This window comes from Phyllobates terribilis, unplaced genomic scaffold (genome assembly GCF_046119375.1).
Source record: "Phyllobates terribilis strain yellow unplaced genomic scaffold, ASM4611937v1 Scaffold_540__1_contigs__length_1147954, whole genome shotgun sequence".
In the NCBI taxonomy this organism is placed as follows: Eukaryota; Metazoa; Chordata; class Amphibia; order Anura; family Dendrobatidae; genus Phyllobates; species Phyllobates terribilis.
In genome coordinates, this window is record NW_027363300.1 from 457,181 (window position 1) to 479,510 (window position 22,330).

The window sequence follows — 22,330 nt, forward strand, 5'->3', positions numbered from 1 at the left end:
TGCACACACACCATCTATTTAGCAAATGCCCTTGTTATCAACAGCAGCCTTTTAAACTCACCTGAGCTAACAGGTATGTGCGCTGGTTACTCTGCTGCGCTTAAAATTTCTTTTTTGGTTTGCTACAATGCCTTTTCTGAAACGTTGTCTCCTTCTGCTGGAACACTGACTTCTTTCATTTAATGCCTGCAGACTATAAAAGAGAACCCAACCCAAAAAGTTTGGTTGATTAGTCTGTGGCATTCTGTTAAACTGTTGCTTATGGCGGTCTCTGTGAGCTTCTCAGCGACATTCAGCCAGCCAGGTATCCTGCCTGCAGTAGATGGAATGTGGCAATGGAACGCTGGCTGCGCGTGTCATAATAGGCTCTGAGCCTTTATATACCTGTGCACAGCAGCAGCCACCTTCAGTCTGCTGCTGGACAGCCAGCAGCAGCAGCAGCAGGAGAGGTATGTAATCAGGAGCCCTCCTGCTAAGGGTAGACAGCTGCTCGTTCCACCCCACCCCCCGCCTTAATTGGTTCTCCTCCCTTCCAACGGTGTTGAGGCGGGTGGGAACAGCAGGGGGTGAAGGTGCTGTGTTTAAAGAGGTGGAGTTATGCAGATCTAAAACGCGTGGATTGCAGCAGCAGCAAGCCGAAAAGTGCAGGCATGTAAGGGATCTAGAGGTTGACAACATGTCTTCTTAACGGGAGTCCAGGAGCTCATCTCCACAAATGGACTTTTCAGGATCCTTGGGTGGCTCCGTAGTTTGAAACCAATTCTGGTTATCGCTTCTCGGCCTTTTGGCTAAGATCAAGTGTAGTATCTGTTCTTATCAGTTTAATATCTGATACGTCCCCTATCTGGGGACCATATATTAAATGGATTTTTAGAACAGGGAGATGGAAAAAGAGCTTGCTCTGTCCACTCCACGCATTGACCTGGTATTGCAGTATCTCCAGGACCGGTGCACCCCTTCTTTAATGCAGTTTCTAAAATCAGAAAGAATTGAATTCAATGTTTTTTGTTCATTTTGCTTGTTTGTCGGATTTTGGGATGGACTCTTTGGCTTTGCTTTTCTTCTCCTCATTGGATTTTTCATGTTCAAAGTTGCAGAAGCCAGATTACAAGCTCATTTTGGTTCAACTTCAGCAACTGTGTATTGCATTGCCATGTAATGTGATGCAATGCTATCTTTCTAGCTCTCCCTTTTTACTTCCTTTTGGATAAACAGACATATTAGGCAAGCATTTTGGAGCTTTCACCTAAATAACTACAGGTGGTGAGATAAGCTGCACAATATAATTGACCTTTCAGTATATTGTTGCACACACACCATCTATTTAGCAAATGCCCTTGTTATCAACAGCAGCCTTTTAAACTCACCTGAGCTAACAGGTATGTGCGCTGGTTACTCTGCTGCGCTTAAAATTTCTTTTTTGGTTTGCTACAATGCCTTTTCTGAAACGTTGTCTCCTTCTGCTGGAACACTGACCTCTTTCATTTAATGCCTGCAGACTATAAAAGAGAACCCAACCCAAAAAGTTTGGTTGATTAGTCTGTGGCATTCTGTTAAACTGTTGGTTATGGCGGTCTCTGTGAGCTTCTCAGCGACATTCAGCCAGCCAGGTATCCTGCCTGCAGTAGATGGAATGTGGCAATGGAACGCTGGCTGCGCGTGTCATAATAGGCTCTGAGCCTTTATATACCTGTGCACAGCAGCAGCCACCTTCAGTCTGCTGCTGGACAGCCAGCAGCAGCAGCAGCAGCAGGAGAGGTATGTAATCAGGAGCCCTCCTGCTAAGGGTAGACAGCTGCTCGTTCCACCCCACCCCCCGCCTTAATTGGTTCTCCTCCCTTCCAACGGTGTTGAGGCGGGTGGGAACAGCAGGGGGTGAAGGTGCTGTGTTTAAAGAGGTGGAGTTATGCAGATCTAAAACGCGTGGATTGCAGCAGCAGCAAGCCGAAAAGTGCAGGCATGTAAGGGATCTAGAGGTTGACAACATGTCTTCTTAACGGGAGTCCAGGAGCTCATCTCCACAAATGGACTTTTCAGGATCCTTGGGTGGCTCCGTAGTTTGAAACCAATTCTGGTTATCGCTTCTCGGCCTTTTGGCTAAGATCAAGTGTAGTATCTGTTCTTATCAGTTTAATATCTGATACGTCCCCTATCTGGGGACCATATATTAAATGGATTTTTAGAACAGGGAGATGGAAAAAGAGCTTGCTCTGTCCACTCCACGCATTGACCTGGTATTGCAGTATCTCCAGGACCGGTGCACCCCTTCTTTAATGCAGTTTCTAAAATCAGAAAGAATTGAATTCAATGTTTTTTGTTCATTTTGCTTGTTTGTCGGATTTTGGGATGGACTCTTTGGCTTTGCTTTTCTTCTCCTCATTGGATTTTTCATGTTCAAAGTTGCAGAAGCCAGATTACAAGCTCATTTTGGTTCAACTTCAGCAACTGTGCATTGCATTGCCATGTAATGTGATGCAATGCTATCTTTCTAGCTCTCCCTTTTTACTTCCTTTTGGATAAACAGACATAGTAGGCAAGCATTTTGGAGCTTTCACCTAAATAACTACAGGTGGTGAGATAAGCTGCACAATATAATTGACCTTTCAGTATATTGTTGCACACACACCATCTATTTAGCAAATGCCCTTGTTATCAACAGCAGCCTTTTAAACTCACCTGAGCTAACAGGTATGTGCGCTGGTTACTCTGCTGCGCTTAAAATTTCTTTTTTGGTTTGCTACAATGCCTTTTCTGAAACGTTGTCTCCTTCTGCTGGAACACTGACTTCTTTCATTTAATGCCTGCAGACTATAAAAGAGAACCCAACCCAAAAAGTTTGGTTGATTAGTCTGTGGCATTCTGTTAAACTGTTGCTTATGGCGGTCTCTGTGAGCTTCTCAGCGACATTCAGCCAGCCAGGTATCCTGCCTGCAGTAGATGGAATGTGGCAATGGAACGCTGGCTGCGCGTGTCATAATAGGCTCTGAGCCTTTATATACCTGTGCACAGCAGCAGCCACCTTCAGTCTGCTGCTGGACAGCCAGCAGCAGCAGCAGCAGGAGAGGTATGTAATCAGGAGCCCTCCTGCTAAGGGTAGACAGCTGCTCGTTCCACCCCACCCCCCGCCTTAATTGGTTCTCCTCCCTTCCAACGGTGTTGAGGCGGGTGGGAACAGCAGGGGGTGAAGGTGCTGTGTTTAAAGAGGTGGAGTTATGCAGATCTAAAACGCGTGGATTGCAGCAGCAGCAAGCCGAAAAGTGCAGGCATGTAAGGGATCTAGAGGTTGACAACATGTCTTCTTAACGGGAGTCCAGGAGCTCATCTCCACAAATGGACTTTTCAGGATCCTTGGGTGGCTCCGTAGTTTGAAACCAATTCTGGTTATCGCTTCTCGGCCTTTTGGCTAAGATCAAGTGTAGTATCTGTTCTTATCAGTTTAATATCTGATACGTCCCCTATCTGGGGACCATATATTAAATGGATTTTTAGAACAGGGAGATGGAAAAAGAGCTTGCTCTGTCCACTCCACGCATTGACCTGGTATTGCAGTATCTCCAGGACCGGTGCACCCCTTCTTTAATGCAGTTTCTAAAATCAGAAAGAATTGAATTCAATGTTTTTTGTTCATTTTGCTTGTTTGTCGGATTTTGGGATGGACTCTTTGGCTTTGCTTTTCTTCTCCTCATTGGATTTTTCATGTTCAAAGTTGCAGAAGCCAGATTACAAGCTCATTTTGGTTCAACTTCAGCAACTGTGTATTGCATTGCCATGTAATGTGATGCAATGCTATCTTTCTAGCTCTCCCTTTTTACTTCCTTTTGGATAAACAGACATATTAGGCAAGCATTTTGGAGCTTTCACCTAAATAACTACAGGTGGTGAGATAAGCTGCACAATATAATTGACCTTTCAGTATATTGTTGCACACACACCATCTATTTAGCAAATGCCCTTGTTATCAACAGCAGCCTTTTAAACTCACCTGAGCTAACAGGTATGTGCGCTGGTTACTCTGCTGCGCTTAAAATTTCTTTTTTGGTTTGCTACAATGCCTTTTCTGAAACGTTGTCTCCTTCTGCTGGAACACTGACTTCTTTCATTTAATGCCTGCAGACTATAAAAGAGAACCCAACCCAAAAAGTTTGGTTGATTAGTCTGTGGCATTCTGTTAAACTGTTGCTTATGGCGGTCTCTGTGAGCTTCTCAGCGACATTCAGCCAGCCAGGTATCCTGCCTGCAGTAGATGGAATGTGGCAATGGAACGCTGGCTGCGCGTGTCATAATAGGCTCTGAGCCTTTATATACCTGTGCACAGCAGCAGCCACCTTCAGTCTGCTGCTGGACAGCCAGCAGCAGCAGCAGCAGGAGAGGTATGTAATCAGGAGCCCTCCTGCTAAGGGTAGACAGCTGCTCGTTCCACCCCACCCCCCGCCTTAATTGGTTCTCCTCCGTTCCAACGGTGTTGAGGCGGGTGGGAACAGCAGGGGGTGAAGGTGCTGTGTTTAAAGAGGTGGAGTTATGCAGATCTAAAACGCGTGGATTGCAGCAGCAGCAAGCCGAAAAGTGCAGGCATGTAAGGGATCTAGAGGTTGACAACATGTCTTCTTAACGGGAGTCCAGGAGCTCATCTCCACAAATGGACTTTTCAGGATCCTTGGGTGGCTCCGTAGTTTGAAACCAATTCTGGTTATCGCTTCTCGGCCTTTTGGCTAAGATCAAGTGTAGTATCTGTTCTTATCAGTTTAATATCTGATACGTCCCCTATCTGGGGACCATATATTAAATGGATTTTTAGAACAGGGAGATGGAAAAAGAGCTTGCTCTGTCCACTCCACGCATTGACCTGGTATTGCAGTATCTCCAGGACCGGTGCACCCCTTCTTTAATGCAGTTTCTAAAATCAGAAAGAATTGAATTCAATGTTTTTTGTTCATTTTGCTTGTTTGTCGGATTTTGGGATGGACTCTTTGGCTTTGCTTTTCTTCTCCTCATTGGATTTTTCATGTTCAAAGTTGCAGAAGCCAGATTACAAGCTCATTTTGGTTCAACTTCAGCAACTGTGCATTGCATTGCCATGTAATGTGATGCAATGCTATCTTTCTAGCTCTCCCTTTTTACTTCCTTTTGGATAAACAGACATAGTAGGCAAGCATTTTGGAGCTTTCACCTAAATAACTACAGGTGGTGAGATAAGCTGCACAATATAATTGACCTTTCAGTATATTGTTGCACACACACCATCTATTTAGCAAATGCCCTTGTTATCAACAGCAGCCTTTTAAACTCACCTGAGCTAACAGGTATGTGCGCTGGTTACTCTGCTGCGCTTAAAATTTCTTTTTTGGTTTGCTACAATGCCTTTTCTGAAACGTTGTCTCCTTCTGCTGGAACACTGACTTCTTTCATTTAATGCCTGCAGACTATAAAAGAGAACCCAACCCAAAAAGTTTGGTTGATTAGTCTGTGGCATTCTGTTAAACTGTTGCTTATGGCGGTCTCTGTGAGCTTCTCAGCGACATTCAGCCAGCCAGGTATCCTGCCTGCAGTAGATGGAATGTGGCAATGGAACGCTGGCTGCGCGTGTCATAATAGGCTCTGAGCCTTTATATACCTGTGCACAGCAGCAGCCACCTTCAGTCTGCTGCTGGACAGCCAGCAGCAGCAGCAGCAGCAGGAGAGGTATGTAATCAGGAGCCCTCCTGCTAAGGGTAGACAGCTGCTCGTTCCACCCCACCCCCCGCCTTAATTGGTTCTCCTCCCTTCCAACGGTGTTGAGGCGGGTGGGAACAGCAGGGGGTGAAGGTGCTGTGTTTAAAGAGGTGGAGTTATGCAGATCTAAAACGCGTGGATTGCAGCAGCAGCAAGCCGAAAAGTGCAGGCATGTAAGGGATCTAGAGGTTGACAACATGTCTTCTTAACGGGAGTCCAGGAGCTCATCTCCACAAATGGACTTTTCAGGATCCTTGGGTGGCTCCGTAGTTTGAAACCAATTCTGGTTATCGCTTCTCGGCCTTTTGGCTAAGATCAAGTGTAGTATCTGTTCTTATCAGTTTAATATCTGATACGTCCCCTATCTGGGGACCATATATTAAATGGATTTTTAGAACAGGGAGATGGAAAAAGAGCTTGCTCTGTCCACTCCACGCATTGACCTGGTATTGCAGTATCTCCAGGACCGGTGCACCCCTTCTTTAATGCAGTTTCTAAAATCAGAAAGAATTGAATTCAATGTTTTTTGTTCATTTTGCTTGTTTGTCGGATTTTGGGATGGACTCTTTGGCTTTGCTTTTCTTCTCCTCATTGGATTTTTCATGTTCAAAGTTGCAGAAGCCAGATTACAAGCTCATTTTGGTTCAACTTCAGCAACTGTGTATTGCATTGCCATGTAATGTGATGCAATGCTATCTTTCTAGCTCTCCCTTTTTACTTCCTTTTGGATAAACAGACATATTAGGCAAGCATTTTGGAGCTTTCACCTAAATAACTACAGGTGGTGAGATAAGCTGCACAATATAATTGACCTTTCAGTATATTGTTGCACACACACCATCTATTTAGCAAATGCCCTTGTTATCAACAGCAGCCTTTTAAACTCACCTGAGCTAACAGGTATGTGCGCTGGTTACTCTGCTGCGCTTAAAATTTCTGTTTTGGTTTGCTACAATGCCTTTTCTGAAACGTTGTCTCCTTCTGCTGGAACACTGACTTCTTTCATTTAATGCCTGCAGACTATAAAAGAGAACCCAACCCAAAAAGTTTGGTTGATTAGTCTGTGGCATTCTGTTAAACTGTTGCTTATGGCGGTCTCTGTGAGCTTCTCAGCGACATTCAGCCAGCCAGGTATCCTGCCTGCAGTAGATGGAATGTGGCAATGGAACGCTGGCTGCGCGTGTCATAATAGGCTCTGAGCCTTTATATACCTGTGCACAGCAGCAGCCACCTTCAGTCTGCTGCTGGACAGCCAGCAGCAGCAGCAGCAGGAGAGGTATGTAATCAGGAGCCCTCCTGCTAAGGGTAGACAGCTGCTCGTTCCACCCCACCCCCCGCCTTAATTGGTTCTCCTCCGTTCCAACGGTGTTGAGGCGGGTGGGAACAGCAGGGGGTGAAGGTGCTGTGTTTAAAGAGGTGGAGTTATGCAGATCTAAAACGCGTGGATTGCAGCAGCAGCAAGCCGAAAAGTGCAGGCATGTAAGGGATCTAGAGGTTGACAACATGTCTTCTTAACGGGAGTCCAGGAGCTCATCTCCACAAATGGACTTTTCAGGATCCTTGGGTGGCTCCGTAGTTTGAAACCAATTCTGGTTATCGCTTCTCGGCCTTTTGGCTAAGATCAAGTGTAGTATCTGTTCTTATCAGTTTAATATCTGATACGTCCCCTATCTGGGGACCATATATTAAATGGATTTTTAGAACAGGGAGATGGAAAAAGAGCTTGCTCTGTCCACTCCACGCATTGACCTGGTATTGCAGTATCTCCAGGACCGGTGCACCCCTTCTTTAATGCAGTTTCTAAAATCAGAAAGAATTGAATTCAATGTTTTTTGTTCATTTTGCTTGTTTGTCGGATTTGGGGATGGACTCTTTGGCTTTGCTTTTCTTCTCCTCATTGGATTTTTCATGTTCAAAGTTGCAGAAGCCAGATTACAAGCTCATTTTGGTTCAACTTCAGCAACTGTGCATTGCATTGCCATGTAATGTGATGCAATGCTATCTTTCTAGCTCTCCCTTTTTACTTCCTTTTGGATAAACAGACATAGTAGGCAAGCATTTTGGAGCTTTCACCTAAATAACTACAGGTGGTGAGATAAGCTGCACAATATAATTGACCTTTCAGTATATTGTTGCACACACACCATCTATTTAGCAAATGCCCTTGTTATCAACAGCAGCCTTTTAAACTCACCTGAGCTAACAGGTATGTGCGCTGGTTACTCTGCTGCGCTTAAAATTTCTTTTTTGGTTTGCTACAATGCCTTTTCTGAAACGTTGTCTCCTTCTGCTGGAACACTGACTTCTTTCATTTAATGCCTGCAGACTATAAAAGAGAACCCAACCCAAAAAGTTTGGTTGATTAGTCTGTGGCATTCTGTTAAACTGTTGCTTATGGCGGTCTCTGTGAGCTTCTCAGCGACATTCAGCCAGCCAGGTATCCTGCCTGCAGTAGATGGAATGTGGCAATGGAACGCTGGCTGCGCGTGTCATAATAGGCTCTGAGCCTTTATATACCTGTGCACAGCAGCAGCCACCTTCAGTCTGCTGCTGGACAGCCAGCAGCAGCAGCAGCAGCAGGAGAGGTATGTAATCAGGAGCCCTCCTGCTAAGGGTAGACAGCTGCTCGTTCCACCCCACCCCCCGCCTTAATTGGTTCTCCTCCCTTCCAACGGTGTTGAGGCGGGTGGGAACAGCAGGGGGTGAAGGTGCTGTGTTTAAAGAGGTGGAGTTATGCAGATCTAAAACGCGTGGATTGCAGCAGCAGCAAGCCGAAAAGTGCAGGCATGTAAGGGATCTAGAGGTTGACAACATGTCTTCTTAACGGGAGTCCAGGAGCTCATCTCCACAAATGGACTTTTCAGGATCCTTGGGTGGCTCCGTAGTTTGAAACCAATTCTGGTTATCGCTTCTCGGCCTTTTGGCTAAGATCAAGTGTAGTATCTGTTCTTATCAGTTTAATATCTGATACGTCCCCTATCTGGGGACCATATATTAAATGGATTTTTAGAACAGGGAGATGGAAAAAGAGCTTGCTCTGTCCACTCCACGCATTGACCTGGTATTGCAGTATCTCCAGGACCGGTGCACCCCTTCTTTAATGCAGTTTCTAAAATCAGAAAGAATTGAATTCAATGTTTTTTTGTTCATTTTGCTTGTTTGTCGGATTTTGGGATGGACTCTTTGGCTTTGCTTTTCTTCTCCTCATTGGATTTTTCATGTTCAAAGTTGCAGAAGCCAGATTACAAGCTCATTTTGGTTCAACTTCAGCAACTGTGCATTGCATTGCCATGTAATGTGATGCAATGCTATCTTTCTAGCTCTCCCTTTTTACTTCCTTTTGGATAAACAGACATATTAGGCAAGCATTTTGGAGCTTTTACATAAATAACTACAGGTGGTGAGATAAGCTGCACAATATAATTGACCTTTCAGTATATTGTTGCACACACACCATCTATTTAACAAATGCCCTTGTTATCAACAGCAGCCTTTTAAACTCACCTGAGCTAACAGGTATGTGCGCTGGTTACTCTGCTGCGCTTAAAATTTCTTTTTTGGTTTGCTACAATGCCTTTTCTGAAACGTTGTCTCCTTCTGCTGGAACACTGACTTCTTTCATTTAATGCCTGCAGACTATAAAAGAGAACCCAACCCAAAAAGTTTGGTTGATTAGTCTGTGGCATTCTGTTAAACTGTTGCTTATGGCGGTCTCTGTGAGCTTCTCAGCGACATTCAGCCAGCCAGGTATCCTGCCTGCAGTAGATGGAATGTGGCAATGGAACGCTGGCTGCGCGTGTCATAATAGGCTCTGAGCCTTTATATACCTGTGCACAGCAGCAGCCACCTTCAGTCTGCTGCTGGACAGAAAGCAGCAGCAGCAGCAGGAGAGGTATGTAATCAGGAGCCCTCCTGCTAAGGGTAGACAGCTGCTCGTTCCACCCCACCCCCCGCCTTAATTGGTTCTCCTCCCTTCCAACGGTGTTGAGGCGGGTGGGAACAGCAGGGGGTGAAGGTGCTGTGTTTAAAGAGGTGGAGTTATGCAGATCTAAAACGCGTGGATTGCAGCAGCAGCAAGCCGAAAAGTGCAGGCATGTAAGGGATCTAGAGGTTGACAACATGTCTTCTTAACGGGAGTCCAGGAGCTCATCTCCACAAATGGACTTTTCAGGATCCTTGGGTGGCTCCGTAGTTTGAAACCAATTCTGGTTATCGCTTCTCGGCCTTTTGGCTAAGATCAAGTGTAGTATCTGTTCTTATCAGTTTAATATCTGATACGTCCCCTATCTGGGGACCATATATTAAATGGATTTTTAGAACAGGGAGATGGAAAAAGAGCTTGCTCTGTCCACTCCACGCATTGACCTGGTATTGCAGTATCTCCAGGACCGGTGCACCCCTTCTTTAATGCAGTTTCTAAAATCAGAAAGAATTGAATTCAATGTTTTTTGTTCATTTTGCTTGTTTGTCGGATTTTGGGATGGACTCTTTGGCTTTGCTTTTCTTCTCCTCATTGGATTTTTCATGTTCAAAGTTGCAGAAGCCAGATTACAAGCTCATTTTGGTTCAACTTCAGCAACTGTGCATTGCATTGCCATGTAATGTGATGCAATGCTATCTTTCTAGCTCTCCCTTTTTACTTCCTTTTGGATAAACAGACATATTAGGCAAGCATTTTGGAGCTTTCACCTAAATAACTACAGGTGGTGAGATAAGCTGCACAATATAATTGACCTTTCAGTATATTGTTGCACACACACCATCTATTTAGCAAATGCCCTTGTTATCAACAGCAGCCTTTTAAACTCACCTGAGCTAACAGGTATGTGCGCTGGTTACTCTGCTGCGCTTAAAATTTCTTTTTTGGTTTGCTACAATGCCTTTTCTGAAACGTTGTCTCCTTCTGCTGGAACACTGACTTCTTTCATTTAATGCCTGCAGACTATAAAAGAGAACCCAACCCAAAAAGTTTGGTTGATTAGTCTGTGGCATTCTGTTAAACTGTTGCTTATGGCGGTCTCTGTGAGCTTCTCAGCGACATTCAGCCAGCCAGGTATCCTGCCTGCAGTAGATGGAATGTGGCAATGGAACGCTGGCTGCGCGTGTCATAATAGGCTCTGAGCCTTTATATACCTGTGCACAGCAGCAGCCACCTTCAGTCTGCTGCTGGACAGCCAGCAGCAGCAGCAGCAGGAGAGGTATGTAATCAGGAGCCCTCCTGCTAAGGGTAGACAGCTGCTCGTTCCACCCCACCCCCCGCCTTAATTGGTTCTCCTCCCTTCCAACGGTGTTGAGGCGGGTGGGAACAGCAGGGGGTGAAGGTGCTGTGTTTAAAGAGGTGGAGTTATGCAGATCTAAAACGCGTGGATTGCAGCAGCAGCAAGCCGAAAAGTGCAGGCATGTAAGGGATCTAGAGGTTGACAACATGTCTTCTTAACGGGAGTCCAGGAGCTCATCTCCACAAATGGACTTTTCAGGATCCTTGGGTGGCTCCGTAGTTTGAAACCAATTCTGGTTATCGCTTCTCGGCCTTTTGGCTAAGATCAAGTGTAGTATCTGTTCTTATCAGTTTAATATCTGATACGTCCCCTATCTGGGGACCATATATTAAATGGATTTTTAGAACAGGGAGATGGAAAAAGAGCTTGCTCTGTCCACTCCACGCATTGACCTGGTATTGCAGTATCTCCAGGACCAGTGCACCCCTTCTTTAATGCAGTTTCTAAAATCAGAAAGAATTGAATTCAATGTTTTTTGTTCATTTTGCTTGTTTGTCGGATTTTGGGATGGACTCTTTGGCTTTGCTTTTCTTCTCCTCATTGGATTTTTCATGTTCAAAGTTGCAGAAGCCAGATTACAAGCTCATTTTGGTTCAACTTCAGCAACTGTGCATTGCATTGCCATGTAATGTGATGCAATGCTATCTTTCTAGCTCTCCCTTTTTACTTCCTTTTGGATAAACAGACATATTAGGCAAGCATTTTGGAGCTTTCACCTAAATAACTACAGGTGGTGAGATAAGCTGCACAATATAATTGACCTTTCAGTATATTGTTGCACACACACCATCTATTTAGCAAATGCCCTTGTTATCAACAGCAGCCTTTTAAACTCACCTGAGCTAACAGGTATGTGCGCTGGTTACTCTGCTGCGCTTAAAATTTCTTTTTTGGTTTGCTACAATGCCTTTTCTGAAACGTTGTCTCCTTCTGCTGGAACACTGACTTCTTTCATTTAATGCCTGCAGACTATAAAAGAGAACCCAACCCAAAAAGTTTGGTTGATTAGTCTGTGGCATTCTGTTAAACTGTTGCTTATGGCGGTCTCTGTGAGCTTCTCAGCGACATTCAGCCAGCCAGGTATCCTGCCTGCAGTAGATGGAATGTGGCAATGGAACGCTGGCTGCGCGTGTCATAATAGGCTCTGAGCCTTTATATACCTGTGCACAGCAGCAGCCACCTTCAGTCTGCTGCTGGACAGCCAGCAGCAGCAGCAGCAGGAGAGGTATGTAATCAGGAGCCCTCCTGCTAAGGGTAGACAGCTGCTCGTTCCACCCCACCCCCCGCCTTAATTGGTTCTCCTCCCTTCCAACGGTGTTGAGGCGGGTGGGAACAGCAGGGGGTGAAGGTGCTGTGTTTAAAGAGGTGGAGTTATGCAGATCTAAAACGCGTGGATTGCAGCAGCAGCAAGCCGAAAAGTGCAGGCATGTAAGGGATCTAGAGGTTGACAACATGTCTTCTTAACGGGAGTCCAGGAGCTCATCTCCACAAATGGACTTTTCAGGATCCTTGGGTGGCTCCGTAGTTTGAAACCAATTCTGGTTATCGCTTCTCGGCCTTTTGGCACGATCTGTAGTGGGTTGTGACATTGGGCTGAAGGTTACTGTGGTGGCAGAACCGATTCTTGGCCTTTGGAGATATCCAGTGCTGCTTTTGGGAATCGGTGCTAAAGCTGCAGTGCCTTTTCTTTACGGAGGACGGTGTGTTGGAGGGAGGACGAACTTCGTGGAGGCTGCGATCCGTGTGTGATATTTTCCTTGGTATCTGGAAAAGAAGAGGAAAATCATGGAGACAAGGAGAAACCCTGGAGGAAGGAAGGAGAATCAAGCAAGCAACCCGAATGATTATTTCTCGGAGGAGCATCCGCTGAAGGACACCATCAGGTTCGTGGTTGCTCCTGACCACCGGCAGGTGAAAGATTCTCAATTTATTTTCAATGTTATTTGTAAGCTCTTGAAGATCGACAAGGAGCATCTTTTTTGCTTTCAATCTTTTTTTTCTCGAGGACTTTATGATGTTACGCTTAATAAAGCCTCGCAGTGTGAAAGTGCCTACGCTCTTTATGAAGTAAATAAAGAGAAGGTAGAGCTGGAGGGGGTGAAAGTAATCCCCTCTTTTCAGTTTTCAATGAAAGTACTGACGATTCATTTGTTTAGTCCATTTATTACAGACTCTGAGGTTGAAAGTTACCTATCAATGTATTGTGACAAAATCATCCCTAAGAGACGCGGGGAAACACAGTTTGGAGTGTGGAACGGGAAACGTGTGTATGTGGTATCATTTAGGAAGAACCCGAATGAGGAGGGGGGCGTGTCCAGACCTCCGCCGCAGGTTTATATCAACCATAGCCGCGGTTATTTATTCTTCCCAGGGATGCCACACTACTGCCGTGTGTGTAAAAAATATGGACATCTGGATGCAGAATGTAACAAGTGTTTTAGTTGCATGGGTACTCCTCACCAGATGGATGAGTGCCCTAAAAATAAGAAAAAGGATGTAGAGGAGATGGACACATCGCCTGAAGAACAGCAACAAGAAGCTAAAGACGATGTGGAAGCAGGCATTGCTGCTGAAGAGGAAAAAGGGGAAGAGGAGAAAGAAAGGAGTGAGAAGGAGGAGACAGAAAGAAAGAGAAAAGAGGAAGAGGAGGGACGGGCAATGAAGGAGAAGAAGAAGGAGGAACGGGTTAAAAAATCACAAGAAGAAGAGGAAAGGAAGTTGGAAGAAAGGAAGAGAAAGAAGGAAGAGGAAAAACAGAAGAGGATAGAGGACATAGAAAAAAGGGCCATGGAGATAAAGAAACAGATGGAAAGGAAAAAGAGAGAAGAGCAGAAGAAAGAAGATAAGAAGAAAGAAGATAAGAATGAAAAGAAGAAGATAGAAGAACAGAAGAAAGAAGATCAGAAGAGAGAAGAGAAGAGTCAAATGTTGCAAGAAATTTCTCCACTAAGTAAAGGGAGTAGTTGTGGAGGGGAAAGTGATATTCCAGAAGTAGTGGAGTCCACTCCTACTAATTCCCTGTCGCAGAGCTTACCTTGCGCGCAGGTACAAATGGACTGCACAGAAAAATCTCTAAAAAGAAGTGTGGATAGAAGTGATAATGAAGGAATACCATGTGGTGGGAAAGTAAAGGCATTAGAAGCAACAAGTCTGCTGGGGAGTGTGTCATCTTCGGATGTATCAGATCTGGAGGTAGACCCATCTTCTCCGGCAGTAGAGAATGAGGGCGGAGGGAAGAGCCCTGCACTAAATGTTAGAAGATGATCCGCTCAATGTCCTTGAATGTTCAGGGGTTTAACGACCTATATAAGAGAACTGCTTTATATGATTTTTTAAATAATGAAAATATTGATTTTATCTTTCTACAAGAATGTAATTTGACAAAAAAAATAAGCTATGAATATTTACAGGGTATATGGAAGGGTAACTTATGCTTTTCTGGTGGGAACGAGTCAAAAAGTGATGGTGTGGGGTTTTTATGCTCTAAAGATTGGGAGATTGTAAATTATGAAGAGATATACCCTGGGAGGATTTTAAGAATTGATGTGCAGAAAAATGGGAAGAAAGTGAGGTGTTTTAATGTGTATGCAAATGCAGAAAAAGCCTTGAGATTACATTTGTTTGAACTGTTGCAGCTGTTTTTACCTGGAGTAGATCCATTAGTTTTAGGTGGGGATTTTAATTGTCATTTAAAAAATGTAAAAGATGGGTCAGCTTCATGTCTTAGAAATATTTTAGCAGCTTTTAATCTTAAAGATACATGGGCATTAGATGGACAAAAAAAGGAGCATGAAGTCACTTGGGTGGGGAGAGGTGTTTCATCCAGAATAGATTATATTTTTATATCTCAAGCCCTAACATGCTCAGGTTTTAAAACGCATTCAACACCTTTTTCAGATCATAAAATAATAGAATGTAGTTTTAAAATAGAATCAGATGTGGATAAAAGACCGTCACACTGGAAATTTAATGTATCCCTACTACAAGACGAGGTGGTTATGGAAGGTTTTAAAAAGCTGTATGAAAAACTGAAGCTAAAAAAAACGTTTTTTAAATCTATTTTTAATTGGTGGGATTTTGTCAAGAAGGAGGTAAAAATATTTTTTATTAAAGAAGGAAAGAAGAAAGCTGCTGCAAAACGTATTTTTTATAATGATCTTAATGCTAAACTGCAATGTTTTTTTCACCTCGAAAATAACGGATGTGATATGGAGGAGGCGATCCGAACAACAAAAGAAAAGATCCAAAACTGCCTGAAAGAAAAAGGTAAAGAAATTATTTTTAATTCCCGAGTAAAAGTTTTAGACGAGGATGAAAAATGCACAAAATTCTTTTTTAAAAAAATATGTGACAAGAAGGATTATATGAAGGTTTTGGAAGGAGAAACAAGTTTGGAGGGGAAGAAGATGAAAGCAAAAGAATTTTATGATGATTTATTTTCTGTTAAAAACACGGATGTGTCTCTAAAAAAACATTTTTTAGAAGGACTGGAAAAAAATTTTAATGCGGATGATAAATCTTTTTTAATAGGGAATTTTACTAAAGAGGAAGTTTTTAATACAATTAATACGCTACAAAATAACAAAACGCCGGGAGCAGATGGACTACCTGTTGAATTTTACAAGTGTTTATGGGAGATCATGGGTGAGGATTTTTATGAAGTAATTTTAGAAGCAGAAGCATCTTTTAGTGTCCCAGAGTCGTGGTGGGAGGGTCTTATTGTTTTATTATTTAAGAAAGGAAATAAAGAACTGATTAAAAATTGGAGACCAATAACCCTTTTAAATACGGACTGTAAGGTATATGCAAAGTTACTAGCAAATAGATTAAAAAAGGTAATCGGCTCAGTAATAGAAGTGGATCAGACGTGTGCAGTGCCAAATCGGAGAATCAGCGACTCATTGATTTTAATCAGGGATGTTTTATGGGATGTTTTAGACAGAAAACAAAAGCTTGCTCTAATTACTTTGGATTTTGAAAAAGCGTACGATAGAGTTGCCCATGATTTTTTATTTGCAGTTTTAGAGAAAATGGGATGCCCGGATGTTTTTAGCAAACGTATTAAATCTCTTTACAAATCATGTTTTAGCAAAATATCTATTAATGGTTTTTTATCTGATAATGTAAAAATAAACTGTGGCGTTAAACAGGGGTGTCCCTTATCCCCTATTCTTTTTATTTGTGCAATTGAACCACTTTTAGCAGCTTTTAGGAGAGATAAGGTAATCAATGTTTTTTTTATTCCCGGGAGTTGCAATGAACAAGTTAAAGTGGTGGCATATATGGATGATGTGACGGTTTTAGTTAAAGACACTAGAAGCATGAACAGAGCCATAAGAACAGTGGATTGGTTTGGGGGCGCATCGGGTTTTAAAATTAACATGGAAAAATCTGGTATTTTAACTGTTGGTGATTTTATTGTAGATTCTGAGTGTAAATTAACAAGAATGAATGAAGTAAAAATTTTAGGTATTTATTTCTCAGAGTCAGGTGGTAATGTAAGAAATTGGGAGTCTCTGCTGGAAAGAGTTAAGAAAAAGATTACTTTCTGGCAGTTGAGAGATCTTACCCTGGAAGGAAAAATTTTAATTATTAGACAGGTTTTACTCCCAATGTTTTTATATGTCTCAACAGTTTTTATCCCCCAAAATAATATCATGAAGAGAGTTATTAAGGTATGTTTTAATTTTTTATGGAGATCCAAGATGGAAAGAGTAAAGAGAGAGGAGATATATAAATCAAAGAAAAAAGGTGGGAAAGGTTTTCCGGATATTAGGTCCTTTTTATATGCAAAGTATGTAGCGAACTGTGTATGCACTTTATTAGGACCAGGCTCTAAGCTAAAGTTGTTTTCTATATATAATTTAGGTTTCTATATTAGAAATTATAAATGGTTGGAGATGTCTCTAAATAGGCCTTATAGGTTTTTACCTCCAGGAAATTATATTGTTTTAGGAAAAATTTTAAGAGATTTTAAACTTAAGATGGTCGAAATAAATGTTCTTAAATGCCATAAAAAAATCCTAAAAATCCTGGAAGAGAGAATAGGTATCAGTCCTGTGGAACATTTTTCATTCAAAATTGTGGAAAGAATCTGGATGAATGTAAATTATAGTGTGTTATCTAATGAACACAGGGATTTACTCTGGTGTATAGTAAAAGACTGCCTGCCAACCCGTGAGTTCCAACACAGGCGTGGGTTGGTAAGATCTGAAGTGTGCCCAAGATCCAGGTGTGGGAATAGTGAAACACCCATGCACATCTTCTGGAATTGTAATTTTGCACAGACAATATGGAGGAAAGTGTGCAATATAGTGAGAGCTGTGAGTACTGTTAATTTTTTGGATTTTAACAGAGCATTTTATGGGATGGGGATAAGAGAGGAGGATTTTAAAATTGTATGGATTATTATTGCATGTGTGAAGGCGGCATTGTGGAAAGCAAGGAACATTTTAGTGTTTAAACATAAGGAAGTAACAGTCGACCAGTGTATTAAATTATGTCTAAGTTATTTGTACATGTATTTCTGGAGGGACAAAATGACGCTTGGCAAGGTGAAAGCAAATGAGAAATGGAAACAATGTAAATGGAATGAACTTACCTTGTAAGATTTGATTTTTTGAAAACCTGTGGAAAAACAAAAAAAGAAGAACAAAAACAAACAAAAAAAAATAGCCAAAACTATATAATTTTTTAAAAAAAAAAAAAAGAGGGAAAAAATAAATAAATATATATATATAAAAGAAAAAGAAAATAAAAGATTTGGAGAAGTATTAAAATTGGTAGAATGCACGATAAGGATTTGAGTCTTCTTATCTTTTTGTTGATTCCAAGACTTTGTAATCTGAGTGTAAAAAAAAAAAAAAAAAAAAAATCTGTTCTTATCAGTTTAATATCTGATACGTCCCCTATCTGGGGACCATATATTAAATGGATTTTTAGAACAGGGAGATGGAAAAAGAGCTTGCTCTGTCCACTCCACGCATTGACCTGGTATTGCAGTATCTCCAGGACCGGTGCACCCCTTCTTTAATGCAGTTTCTAAAATCAGAAAGAATTGAATTCAATGTTTTTTGTTCATTTTGCTTGTTTGTCGGATTTTGGGATGGACTCTTTGGCTTTGCTTTTCTTCTCCTCATTGGATTTTTCATGTTCAAAGTTGCAGAAGCCAGATTACAAGCTCATTTTGGTTCAACTTCAGCAACTGTGCATTGCATTGCCATGTAATGTGATGCAATGCTATCTTTCTAGCTCTCCCTTTTTACTTCCTTTTGGATAAACAGACATATTAGGCAAGCATTTTGGAGCTTTCACCTAAATAACTACAGGTGGTGAGATAAGCTGCACAATATAATTGACCTTTCAGTATATTGTTGCACACACACCATCTATTTAGCAAATGCCCTTGTTATCAACAGCAGCCTTTTAAACTCACCTGAGCTAACAGGTATGTGCGCTGGTTACTCTGCTGCGCTTAAAATTTCTTTTTTGGTTTGCTACAATGCCTTTTCTGAAACGTTGTCTCCTTCTGCTGGAACACTGACTTCTTTCATTTAATGCCTGCAGACTATAAAAGAGAACCCAACCCAAAAAGTTTGGTTGATTAGTCTGTGGCATTCTGTTAAACTGTTGCTTATGGCGGTCTCTGTGAGCTTCTCAGCGACATTCAGCCAGCCAGGTATCCTGCCTGCAGTAGATGGAATGTGGCAATGGAACGCTGGCTGCGCGTGTCATAATAGGCTCTGAGCCTTTATATACCTGTGCACAGCAGCAGCCACCTTCAGTCTGCTGCTGGACAGCCAGCAGCAGCAGCAGCAGGAGAGGTATGTAATCAGGAGCCCTCCTGCTAAGGGTAGACAGCTGCTCGTTCCACCCCACCCCCCGCCTTAATTGGTTCTCCTCCCTTCCAACGGTGTTGAGGCGGGTGGGAACAGCAGGGGGTGAAGGTGCTGTGTTTAAAGAGGTGGAGTTATGCAGATCTAAAACGCGTGGATTGCAGCAGCAGCAAGCCGAAAAGTGCAGGCATGTAAGGGATCTAGAGGTTGACAACATGTCTTCTTAACGGGAGTCCAGGAGCTCATCTCCACAAATGGACTTTTCAGGATCCTTGGGTGGCTCCGTAGTTTGAAACCAATTCTGGTTATCGCTTCTCGGCCTTTTGGCTAAGATCAAGTGTAGTATCTTTTGAAAAGGCAGTTTTGTCCTTGGGCTGCCCTAGTAAATTGATGCATATTACACACTGGTTTGGTGCACTTGTTAGTACGCCAGGTGGCTCATAGAGTTATCTGATGGAAAACATGGCCCTCCAGGATCGAAGTCACTAGGCTGGGTAAGTGTGAGGGCTTTGGAGCAATGTGCCCCAGGAGTAGGCGCCCTGGTGGGAGTCCAAGCTTACTGGGACTGGGAACCCCAGAAAGACTTGGCTTCGTAGCACGCCGCACCTTTGCCAATCATACTTTCTGAACAACCCTCCCTATTCCTGGCCTCCGGGCTAGGAAGGGGAATTTTTATAAACCCGGTCGGAGGTCCGGTCAGCTTTGGGCTGAGAAACCAACACAGGCTCCAGCTCCACTAGGGTGGCAGCCTAGATGGAAGCTGGGAGCACGAAAACGGCTCTTCTCCGGCTTCGGCTAGGGAGAGCATCGGAGATCCCTGACCCTCGCTGTGGCCTTCTGGCTCGGAGGGATGGGGATGGTTTATTGGGGACCCTCTCCTCCGGGAAGGGTCCACATGAATCCTCGCCTCGTGCGCTGTTTTGGTGTGACTTCGGTCACATTTTTCAGTGCCTTGGATGCAGCTTCAATCAAAAAATCTGTTCTTATCAGTTTAATATCTGATACGTCCCCTATCTGGGGACCATATATTAAATGGATTTTTAGAACAGGGAGATGGAAAAAGAGCTTGCTCTGTCCACTCCACGCATTGACCTGGTATTGCAGTATCTCCAGGACCGGTGCACCCCTTCTTTAATGCAGTTTCTAAAATCAGAAAGAATTGAATTCAATGTTTGTTGTTCATTTTGCTTGTTTGTCGGATTTTGGGATGGACTCTTTGGCTTTGCTTTTCTTCTCCTCATTGGATTTTTCATGTTCAAAGTTGCAGAAGCCAGATTACAAGCTCATTTTGGTTCAACTTCAGCAACTGTGCATTGCATTGCCATGTAATGTGATGCAATGCTATCTTTCTAGCTCTCCCTTTTTACTTCCTTTTGGATAAACAGACATATTAGGCAAGCATTTTGGAGCTTTCACCTAAATAACTACAGGTGGTGAGATAAGCTGCACAATATAATTGACCTTTCAGTATATTGTTGCACACACACCATCTATTTAGCAAATGCCCTTGTTATCAACAGCAGCCTTTTAAACTCACCTGAGCTAACAGGTATGTGCGCTGGTTACTCTGCTGCGCTTAAAATTTCTTTTTTGGTTTGCTACAATGCCTTTTCTGAAACGTTGTCTCCTTCTGCTGGAACACTGACTTCTTTCATTTAATGCCTGCAGACTATAAAAGAGAACCCAACCCAAAAAGTTTGGTTGATTAGTCTGTGGCATTCTGTTAAACTGTTGCTTATGGCGGTCTCTGTGAGCTTCTCAGCGACATTCAGCCAGCCAGGTATCCTGCCTGCAGTAGATGGAATGTGGCAATGGAACGCTGGCTGCGCGTGTCATAATAGGCTCTGAGCCTTTATATACCTGTGCACAGCAGCAGCCACCTTCAGTCTGCTGCTGGACAGCCAGCAGCAGCAGCAGCAGGAGAGGTATGTAATCAGGAGCCCTCCTGCTAAGGGTAGACAGCTGCTCGTTCCACCCCACCCCCCGCCTTAATTGGTTCTCCTCCCTTCCAACGGTGTTGAGGCGGGTGGGAACAGCAGGGGGTGAAGGTGCTGTGTTTAAAGAGGTGGAGTTATGCAGATCTAAAACGCGTGGATTGCAGCAGCAGCAAGCCGAAAAGTGCAGGCATGTAAGGGATCTAGAGGTTGACAACATGTCTTCTTAACGGGAGTCCAGGAGCTCATCTCCACAAATGGACTTTTCAGGATCCTTGGGTGGCTCCGTAGTTTGAAACCAATTCTGGTTATCGCTTCTCGGCCTTTTGGCTAAGATCAAGTGTAGTATCTGTTCTTATCAGTTTAATATCTGATACGTCCCCTATCTGGGGACCATATATTAAATGGATTTTTAGAACAGGGAGATGGAAAAAGAGCTTGCTCTGTCCACTCCACGCATTGACCTGGTATTGCAGTATCTCCAGGACCGGTGCACCCCTTCTTTAATGCAGTTTCTAAAATCAGAAAGAATTGAATTCAATGTTTTTTGTTCATTTTGCTTGTTTGTCGGATTTTGGGATGGACTCTTTGGCTTTGCTTTTCTTCTCCTCATTGGATTTTTCATGTTCAAAGTTGCAGAAGCCAGATTACAAGCTCATTTTGGTTCAACTTCAGCAACTGTGCATTGCATTGCCATGTAATGTGATGCAATGCTATCTTTCTAGCTCTCCCTTTTTACTTCCTTTTGGATAAACAGACATATTAGGCAAGCATTTTGGAGCTTTCACCTAAATAACTACAGGTGGTGAGATAAGCTGCACAATATAATTGACCTTTCAGTATATTGTTGCACACACACCATCTATTTAGCAAATGCCCTTGTTATCAACAGCAGCCTTTTAAACTCACCTGAGCTAACAGGTATGTGCGCTGGTTACTCTGCTGCGCTTAAAATTTCTTTTTTGGTTTGCTACAATGCCTTTTCTGAAACGTTGTCTCCTTCTGCTGGAACACTGACTTCTTTCATTTAATGCCTGCAGACTATAAAAGAGAACCCAACCCAAAAAGTTTGGTTGATTAGTCTGTGGCATTCTGTTAAACTGTTGCTTATGGCGGTCTCTGTGAGCTTCTCAGCGACATTCAGCCAGCCAGGTATCCTGCCTGCAGTAGATGGAATGTGGCAATGGAACGCTGGCTGCGCGTGTCATAATAGGCTCTGAGCCTTTATATACCTGTGCACAGCAGCAGCCACCTTCAGTCTGCTGCTGGACAGCCAGCAGCAGCAGCAGCAGGAGAGGTATGTAATCAGGAGCCCTCCTGCTAAGGGTAGACAGCTGCTCGTTCCACCCCACCCCCCGCCTTAATTGGTTCTCCTCCCTTCCAACGGTGTTGAGGCGGGTGGGAACAGCAGGGGGTGAAGGTGCTGTGTTTAAAGAGGTGGAGTTATGCAGATCTAAAACGCGTGGATTGCAGCAGCAGCAAGCCGAAAAGTGCAGGCATGTAAGGGATCTAGAGGTTGACAACATGTCTTCTTAACGGGAGTCCAGGAGCTCATCTCCACAAATGGACTTTT

The 22,330-nt window shown here is 43.2% G+C and overlaps 11 non-coding genes and 2 pseudogenes across 11 annotated transcripts; all 13 read left to right on the forward strand.

The window, feature by feature from the left end:
- Nucleotides 1-768: 768 nt before the first annotated feature.
- Nucleotides 769-959, forward strand: LOC141232719 (U2 spliceosomal RNA). The gene has a single exon (XR_012298901.1). It is a non-coding gene; the product is annotated as a U2 spliceosomal RNA (small nuclear RNA).
- Nucleotides 960-2,077: 1,118 nt separating this feature from the next.
- LOC141232720 (U2 spliceosomal RNA) lies at nucleotides 2,078-2,268 on the forward strand. The gene has a single exon (XR_012298902.1). It is a non-coding gene; the product is annotated as a U2 spliceosomal RNA (small nuclear RNA).
- A 1,115-nt stretch (nucleotides 2,269-3,383) lies between these two features.
- Nucleotides 3,384-3,574, forward strand: LOC141232721 (U2 spliceosomal RNA). The gene has a single exon (XR_012298903.1). It is a non-coding gene; the product is annotated as a U2 spliceosomal RNA (small nuclear RNA).
- A 1,115-nt stretch (nucleotides 3,575-4,689) lies between these two features.
- Nucleotides 4,690-4,880, forward strand: LOC141232722 (U2 spliceosomal RNA). The gene has a single exon (XR_012298904.1). It is a non-coding gene; the product is annotated as a U2 spliceosomal RNA (small nuclear RNA).
- A 1,118-nt stretch (nucleotides 4,881-5,998) lies between these two features.
- On the forward strand, nucleotides 5,999-6,189 carry LOC141232723 (U2 spliceosomal RNA). Its single transcript, XR_012298905.1, has one exon. It is a non-coding gene; the product is annotated as a U2 spliceosomal RNA (small nuclear RNA).
- A 1,115-nt stretch (nucleotides 6,190-7,304) lies between these two features.
- On the forward strand, nucleotides 7,305-7,495 carry LOC141232724 (U2 spliceosomal RNA). Its single transcript, XR_012298906.1, has one exon. It is a non-coding gene; the product is annotated as a U2 spliceosomal RNA (small nuclear RNA).
- A 1,118-nt stretch (nucleotides 7,496-8,613) lies between these two features.
- Nucleotides 8,614-8,804, forward strand: LOC141232725 (U2 spliceosomal RNA). The gene has a single exon (XR_012298907.1). It is a non-coding gene; the product is annotated as a U2 spliceosomal RNA (small nuclear RNA).
- A 1,116-nt stretch (nucleotides 8,805-9,920) lies between these two features.
- LOC141232726 (U2 spliceosomal RNA) lies at nucleotides 9,921-10,111 on the forward strand. Its single transcript, XR_012298908.1, has one exon. It is a non-coding gene; the product is annotated as a U2 spliceosomal RNA (small nuclear RNA).
- A 1,115-nt stretch (nucleotides 10,112-11,226) lies between these two features.
- Nucleotides 11,227-11,417, forward strand: LOC141232700 (U2 spliceosomal RNA). Its single transcript, XR_012298882.1, has one exon. It is a non-coding gene; the product is annotated as a U2 spliceosomal RNA (small nuclear RNA).
- Nucleotides 11,418-17,800: 6,383 nt separating this feature from the next.
- On the forward strand, nucleotides 17,801-18,015 carry LOC141232503 (U2 spliceosomal RNA; annotated as a pseudogene).
- Nucleotides 18,016-19,130: 1,115 nt separating this feature from the next.
- LOC141232574 (U2 spliceosomal RNA) lies at nucleotides 19,131-19,246 on the forward strand (annotated as a pseudogene).
- A 524-nt stretch (nucleotides 19,247-19,770) lies between these two features.
- On the forward strand, nucleotides 19,771-19,952 carry LOC141232466 (U2 spliceosomal RNA). Its single transcript, XR_012298716.1, has one exon. It is a non-coding gene; the product is annotated as a U2 spliceosomal RNA (small nuclear RNA).
- A 1,115-nt stretch (nucleotides 19,953-21,067) lies between these two features.
- On the forward strand, nucleotides 21,068-21,258 carry LOC141232727 (U2 spliceosomal RNA). The gene has a single exon (XR_012298909.1). It is a non-coding gene; the product is annotated as a U2 spliceosomal RNA (small nuclear RNA).
- The last annotated feature ends 1,072 nt before the right edge of the window (nucleotides 21,259-22,330 follow it).